At 45.5% G+C, this 7,642-nt stretch overlaps 2 long non-coding RNA genes across 3 annotated transcripts in view; both read left to right on the forward strand.

Moving 5' to 3' along the window:
- The window catches only part of LOC308457739, a 515,363-nt gene that overhangs the window by 288,030 nt on the left and 219,691 nt on the right, over window positions 1–7,642 (forward strand). The window lies entirely within an intron of this gene.
- Window positions 1,895–6,463, forward strand: LOC308457728. Of its 2 annotated transcripts, XR_013977088.1 has the most exons (4): window positions 1,895–2,057; window positions 2,239–2,477; window positions 3,903–4,225; window positions 6,251–6,463. It is a non-coding gene; the product is annotated as an uncharacterized lncRNA (long non-coding RNA). The 2 variants fall into 2 exon arrangements; XR_013977089.1 differs by lacking the exon at window positions 2,239–2,477.

A 7,642-nucleotide genomic window follows, 5' to 3' on the forward strand; every position in this document is an offset into this window, starting at 1 on the left:
ACAGAACCCCATCTTTCCATTTGGAGAAAGAACCAAATCACACGGATTGGAGCTTTTCCCGCCTCTGCTTGGCTTGCTCTTGGACTGGGCGATCCATCTTTGCGCGCCGGTTATGGTGCTCCTCGCGGGAGCTGTGGCAATAACGGAGCTAAGCTGATGGGTGTCGATACAGCGCAAGGCGTACGTGCTTTATCGAGCACAGCCATCCCTCCCCTGCTGCGAGACACACAGCCATTGCTGGGAAGGGGAATGTAAATAATGACAGCTCCAGCATGCGCAATTGCTCCCCAGAGCAAGAGAAACACATCATAAATCAGGCAGAGTGCAGGCCCAAGCGAGTAACCCAGCCCATGAGGAAGGAAGGAATCCAACTCGATGTGCCAAAGGAGAGCGGAGCATGGAAGCATTTTCTGGTCCCTGTGTCTGGCCAGGCCTCTCTCTTTTTCATGCCGTTCCCTGCTGCTTTCATACAGGAGAGGTTTGTGAAAGTGGGACCTACCTCCATCTAAGCTGAAGAAGGGAGCTGTTACATCCTGGCTGGCAAACAACCTAGAAACAAAGGAACCACTCCACCAACTCAGCATTGTCTGCACGGTCCAGCAGCAGCTCTTCAGGCAGGGAGTCTTTTGCAGTTCTCCCTGGAAGTGCTGCAAGTTGAACCTGGTGTCACCACACAATGACTTCTTCCAAAGTTCTGGCATATGTGCCATACCCTTCAAGTGTCTCGATTTCCCCGGGAAAGTCCTGGAATTACAGAAGCCATCCCAGCTTCTGATTTGATCCCAAAATATCCCGTTTTACCTCTCCATTACCACCACCATGGAGCACATGTCAGGGACTTGACTGAAGGGGACGAGTTTGAGGAGGAATGGTGGAGATTCCCCCCCCCCCTTCTTTCTACGGAAGCTTCCAGAGAAGAGGAAGGCAGTATTGAATTACAGCAGTGGTTTGAGGAAGGTCACAGCTCAGAGACAGGCGAACAGAAGAGTTGGGAGGTGTTGGGAGAAGAGAAGGCAGAGACAGAGCAGCCAGCTGTTCTATTATCACTGGAGAGTAGTTCCGATCCCCCTTCTCCCAGAACACAGCATTCATTGAGGGTGCAAGAGCAAAGGACTCAGAGACAAATTAGCCCCTGGGAGCCACTATAAGGGGAAGTGCTGTACTAGGAAGGGAAGGGGGAGGAGCTCACTTGGAGCAACGCCATTAATGGGAGCCAGTGTGGTGTAGTGGTTAAGAGTGGTAGATTCGTAATCTGGGGAACCGGGTTCGCATCTCCGCTCCTCCACATGCAGCTGCTGGGTGACCTTGGGCTAGTCATACTTCTCTGAAGTCTCTCAGCCCCACTCACCTCACAGAGTGTTTGTTGTGGGGGAGGAAGGGAAAGGAGAATGTTGGCCGCTTTGAGACTCCTTCGGTTAGTAATAAAGCGGGATATCAAATCCAAACTCTTTTTCTTCTTCTTCTTTGTCTCTCACTGTGATGATTGAATAAACTCATTAGTAAGAACTCTTCCTTGTTTTTCTCTGCTCCTTGCTGCCACCGGGGGACGGACGGACTTCCCCGAAGCCTGACAGCACAGGAGGAGGATGCGCCGCCATTTGCAGCCAGCACTTGTGCTTGCAGTGGAACCCTCGTGAAGCGGAACCCTCGTACGCGGGAGAGGCAGTTCCTGCGGCAGACGTGCACAACACTTTTGCTGGCCCCTCTCCGCCACAGCCATAGCTGCTGCCCCTGTCATACCAGCATGAGGTGTGGGGTGGGCAGAGGAAGCGAGCGGGGCGGGAGGAAGGGAGCATGCAGCTGCCATGTAGGGGCTGTGCAACATGGCACCAAAAGACCCACGATTTTCTGATTTCCATCTCAGGAATGTTGGAAGGTAGGATGTTCTGCTTCTGCCTTATGCTGAGGCCCACCTAGCTCAGTGGTGTCGGATTCAGACATTACGTTTCATGGGGACAAAGGTTCCAGTGTGTGCGGAGCTCATCATCGGTTCCAGTGTGTGCGGAGCTCATCACCAGTTATGGGAGGAACTGAGCTAGCCGACATTATTGAAAGAGGTGAGTGGTGAAGACACCTTTGGTGCTTGGCGGATTAAACAGTGGCTGCTCAGCTCAAAAGCTGCAGCATCTGGTGGGATGAGGCGGATTATGTCTGACTGCTGCAAGAAAAGGTGGATGCTGCTGGGCCTTGGATGTAGCCAGAAGAGTTAATGCAGACACATGCTTCTCCTTTCCCAAGGTCTATTGCTGTAGAGACGTCAGTGTTCCAGCAGAAATAGAGGCAAGTTGTAAGAAGTCATGAACAAGACATTCAACTTAATTTGCCCAGAGAGTTTGTTAAATAACAAGCATCTGCTTGAAGAGGCACAAAATGATGTTTTACTGTGTTCAGTCTAAATATTTGACCAACTTCCATGACCTTGTTAAGTCCTGGGAAGCAATTTAAACATCAGAGATCAGCAGCTCAACAGACCTCAGGTCAGTAATTAATAACGCATCACCTCAAACATGGAAATAAATTAGTTTTTTGCAGGAGATTTCCCCTCCCTCCTGTCACTTGCAGGGGAGCGGGGCTGCGACAGAAACAGCCTTAAAGAGGCTCTGCTTATTTAGAACCACAATCAGTTTTGAAAATATAAACTTGGCCTGCAAGGACTTGCACCCGAAAGTGCAGAAGGGAACACACAAGTGAAGAAGATTGACAAAGGCCAACAACACCTAGGCAGGCAAGAAATTGGTGTCCAAAAAGACCTAGAGGCTGTAGGAACTCCCCTATGAGGACAAGGGGCTTTCTAGTTTAGAAAATAGTCAAATAAGGTGGGGGTGGAGGAGTATAAAAATGTGCCTGAGATTATTCAGTGGTTGGCTGGGTGGTTGGATGCCTGGACAGCAGCACTCCATGCTGCAACATTTTGTTGCAGGTCCTAAATGGAACTTTGCATATATCTCCCAGAGAATTCTTAATGGAAGTTCATAAGAAGTTACCACCACCTGTTGGATACTGATGGAATCTGCAGGCTATGTGCTTATGAGCAACAGAGGGGCCACTCAGATCTCGACCCTCAAAGTAAAGATTAAAAACCTCTCCCATGGAGCATTGAAGCACTTTTGCCATAGATGACTTGCAACCATAAAGACCCCTTGCCTTTCCCCCCTGGATTGTAAGAATACACTTCCCATAACAGTATTCATCTTTAAAACTAAAATGACTTGGTAATTTTACTGCAAGGATAAGACCTGGGGTTTGAACTCCTAAATATTATTGAAATTCCCTTTTTTGAAGGCTGGCCAACTGGCCTAAAGGTAAACTAATTAGTTTCTGCTACCTGTACTTAAATCTGTACCTACCCAAAGACTTTAAAATCCTTCGGGGAGTCTGTTCATAATAAACCTGTGTTGTTGTTTTCGCAAAGAGAATTTAGAACGGATGTGATTAACTAAAGTTCGAGAACCTTGGCATTTCTGTAATTGCAGACTGTGTTGTTCTTGTATTTTAGGAACCACATTATTTCATGTACATGTTTTTGTAGCCTGATAATATTCGCATTACCTTTATAATCCTTTTATTAAGCAAACATGTATATTTTTGATATTGAGCATCTGTCCATAGGTTTCCTGGCAATATGAAACAAATCTGCAAAGAGCCCCTTCTGTGCAAAATAGCAGGACACTAATCTGGCTTTCCCAAATCTAGTTTGTTGACTTAAGGCTATATAACAACTGACGTCCAAGACATCGTTCTTTATTTATTACATCACATCAACTTCAAAACCTTCCATGTCCTTGCCTGCCCACTTTATCTCTCCACCCTTATATCCTGACACATGACCTTCATTTGTTTTAACTTCACCATCTTTCTGCTTCCACAAGCAACTCCATCCTTTCTCCCTTGCTCCCCATTAGGCCTCAAGCGACCTTCCACAACCCCATGAGGCAAACACCCTTACGTTCTTCTGACCTCTCCTCAAAACCCACCATGATAAGGTAAAAGTAAAGGTAAAGGACCCCTGGATGGTTACGGTCAGTCAAAGGCGACTATGGAGTTGTGACGTTCATCTCACTTTCAGGCCGAGGGAGCTTGCATTTGGCCAGACAGCTTTCCGAGTCATGTGGCCAGCATGACTAAACTGCTTCTGGCGCGAAGGAACACCGTGATGGAAACCAGAGTGCATGGAAACACCGTTTACCTTCCTGCCTCAGTGGTATCTCTTTATCTACTTGCACTGGTATGCTTTTGAACTGCTAGGTTGGCAGAAGCTGGGACAGAGCAACGGGAGCTCAGTCTGTCGTAGGGATTTGAACCGCCGACCATCTGATCAGCAAGCCCAAGAGGCTCGGTAGTTCAGACCACAGTGTCACCTGCATGCGACCCCCACGCCATGTGTTGGACCGCCCTGCTCTAGGGCTTCCAAGCTGAGGTCTTCTGAGTCAGAGGAGGGCTATACAATGTCTTCAGGCTGGCGGGGAGGGGATGATGCCACAAGCTCTCGTTGTGGTTAGGCGATTCTGAGGCTGGCCCTGAGAGCACTTCCCTCTCATGGCCTGAATCCCCAGCTTTATTCCCTAAGGAAGGGACGACTGTGTCCAGGGTCATTGCCTTTAGCTTGAACACAGCTGCTATACCACATGCTTGGAAATCATGCCCAGAGAGCGTAATTGGCACCCTGCCATAATCTTGGTGGCCAGGGGGTGCTCCAGCAGCTGTGGAGGGAAAGAAGAGGTATGTGAGCCCTAGCCCACAAACATGACCCCTGTTTTCCTCAGAGAAACAAAGGTAGAATCTAGTGTCTCATTCAATACCCAGAGCAGGAGATGTAAAAATGCCCTCCGACAAGTCATTGTCTTGGCGGCTATGACAAAGTCTTTTTGCTTCTTCTGTAACCAACACCTCTCTTTATTCATCTCCTCATGTATTGACATGAATCTACTGCTGCAATTGCTGCTAACTCACTCCTCAAGCCCCAGTCTTCATAGTCCCCGCTACCTCTTGGTCATGCTGGAAGATAGCCATGAGATGATTTGGCATATTTCATAGATAGATAGATAGATAGATAGATAGATAGATAGATACTTAGGATTCTGAACAGGCTACCATATTCTGCAGCAAATTCTATATGCACGGAATAACCCAAGACAACCAATCTGGTCTACAGTGCTGGTACTTCCAATTAATTTGATCTTATCTTTCCCTCAGTGGACAACCGGGTGTTCTACATCATCTTTATGGTAGCATTTTAAAACCTGGTGAATGTTATATTCCCCATTTAATTTTCTTTTTCAAAGCCAAGTAATTTTCTAAGCCCAGATATTTTTTTTCTATCTCTCTCCCTCCTACCTCATGCATTACAGGCATTTTATACCCTCTTCTCAGGCTTTGCTACAATCAAGCACTTCAGAATAGTTTTTTGGTCCTTATTCACAGCAAACATTGTATTTCTAAGTCTTATTCTGCTTATGATCTAAGTACAACATCCCCAAATCCTTCTTAATGGAAATATGTTTAAACAGTTATCCCCAATTGAGCTCTCTAGCTGGTTTGGAAATATCTTAACTATTTGGGGATACATGTTGAAAACATCTTTAATAGGGAGGGGGGTTCAGATAGGGGCAAATCAATGCTTTGCAATGGTGCAGTCAGCCTTTAGTTGAAATGGGACTATTACTGGTGTTCCATTGGCATGGTTATGTATTGTTTCTATGTCGAATTGCAATGATGAGAATTGAATCATTAGTGTTTTCCTAACGATGGGGCATCCACAATTCCCTCCCCATCCCAGCATCATCCCAGACCTCTCCTTTTAATTTCAGGGTTTCTCAATGCTTGGAAAATTCAGAATGACCAGGATTGGGGGAAACCTACATTTAAAGGATGGGGGTGGGGTGGGGGGAGGTCCAGGACAACACTAAGATAAGGAAGACATACAGAAGCACCCCCGCCTACATTAATGGGGAGACAGGCAGGTGCAAATCCACATTTTGCTTCAGTGCAGATAAGCCCCAAATGTAATCTTTTATTGAGTTTGCCTAACCCAGTCCTAGCCCCTCGGGTAAGAGTCTTTTCATGTCGAACTTCAAGGAGAGATGCTGCCTTAAAGCTCAGCACAAAAATAATTCTTCCCAAATTATACAAATTTGAGAAAGGCTACATTTAGCTGAAATGGAGTATTACTGGTATTTCGTAGTAATTGGCATGTTTGTTTGTGTAGTATATTGCAAATACAATTTCTTGTTCTTTTCATTCTTGTGCGTAGGGACTTTCGCTGTGGGCAGGTTGGTGGTCATTGATCTCCTTATCCTCAGTGCATGTCTTTTAGGGAAAAAATAGGATCCGGTACCCCCTTGAGTACCCCCAGAAGAAAGCACTGCTTATCCTTCTTTTCAGTTCTTCAGATGGAATGGTTCTTCTTAAAGTTTTGGAGCTGAGAGCATTGGACAGACCAAAGACAGGGACCTGCTTTTACAGACTGTGGATTATTCCACGAAAGGCGCTAAGTTTCTGTCCTGATCAAAAAAATAAAAAATGAATTCTCCACCATCCATTCACTCAAATTTATTTATTTATTTAAAAGGTTCATTTCGCACCAAGAGCCTCAGAACGCACACTGATTCACATTTCATTGAAGTGCAGGCTTCGTTTTCCCAGGGCTTTTGATCAGTGCCCTGTTATTTGATTCACACGCCTCTGTGTACTCAGAGGGAGGAATAGCTGGAAGTTACAAGGCCAGGATTGTCGCCAGAAACTTCTCAGATGAAAGAACAGGCTCCTTAGAGACAAAATGTTAAGGTGTAGAGTCACGTAGAATGTTAGAGTAAGGGCAGCCCTTTAAAAATCTGCTGCTTGAGAAGTTGGTAGGAAATGCCAAAGTTCCAGATCCCTAGAAAGTGGTTTAACAAAATCAACAGATTTGATTCACAAAGAGGCAGAGCTAACCCAAAACAATCTGGTGCCTGAGGTGCAAAATCCAAATGGCACTAGTGTGGTTATGTCATTAGGGTGTCAAGCTGGAATTAAAGTTCTAATTCTGGCAGAGTAATAATGCTCATTTTGGCCAGTTACCATCTCTCAGCCTAACCCTACCCCATGCAAAATTATAAGTAATTATTGTTGCTACCAGTATTATTATTACCACCCCTAACTTTGCTTCTGCTAAAACCCAGTTCAAGATTTCTGAAGGATACTCAGACTTTAGCCTGATCCATCAGGCTTTCCATACGTCCTTGTGGCTTTATAAGTCAAGGCCAGAACCTTGAATTGTGCTATGTTGGGCACATGTGGACGTAACTGAGAAGGCTGCCTTAATTGGTAGAGAAACAAAAGTGCCTCCCATTACTTTTGCTACTGCAGATACAGCTAAGGGTGCCTTTTCAGATTTCAGTGAGTAGAGAATCATTCTTGGACATTTTATGTATTGATTAATTTTGTTCATCCGACACCTTCAACAAGTGTTCATTCCCAGAATGACTCACAATAAAAACAGAACAATACAATCAAACATTAAATGCAATAATATTTGAACAGCCAAAGAAAGATAAAAAGAGTAAAAACGCAGCAGATAAAAACACAACTTTCTCAGTGCCTTACAATGTCTGGCAAAGCCTAGGAAAACAAAGCTGGGTACCAAAATGGTAGGTGCGTCTCCATG

The sequence above is a fragment of the Podarcis pityusensis genome, assembly GCF_964106645.2.
Source record: "Podarcis pityusensis genome assembly, chromosome: 10".
Taxonomy (NCBI): domain Eukaryota; kingdom Metazoa; phylum Chordata; class Lepidosauria; order Squamata; family Lacertidae; genus Podarcis; species Podarcis pityusensis.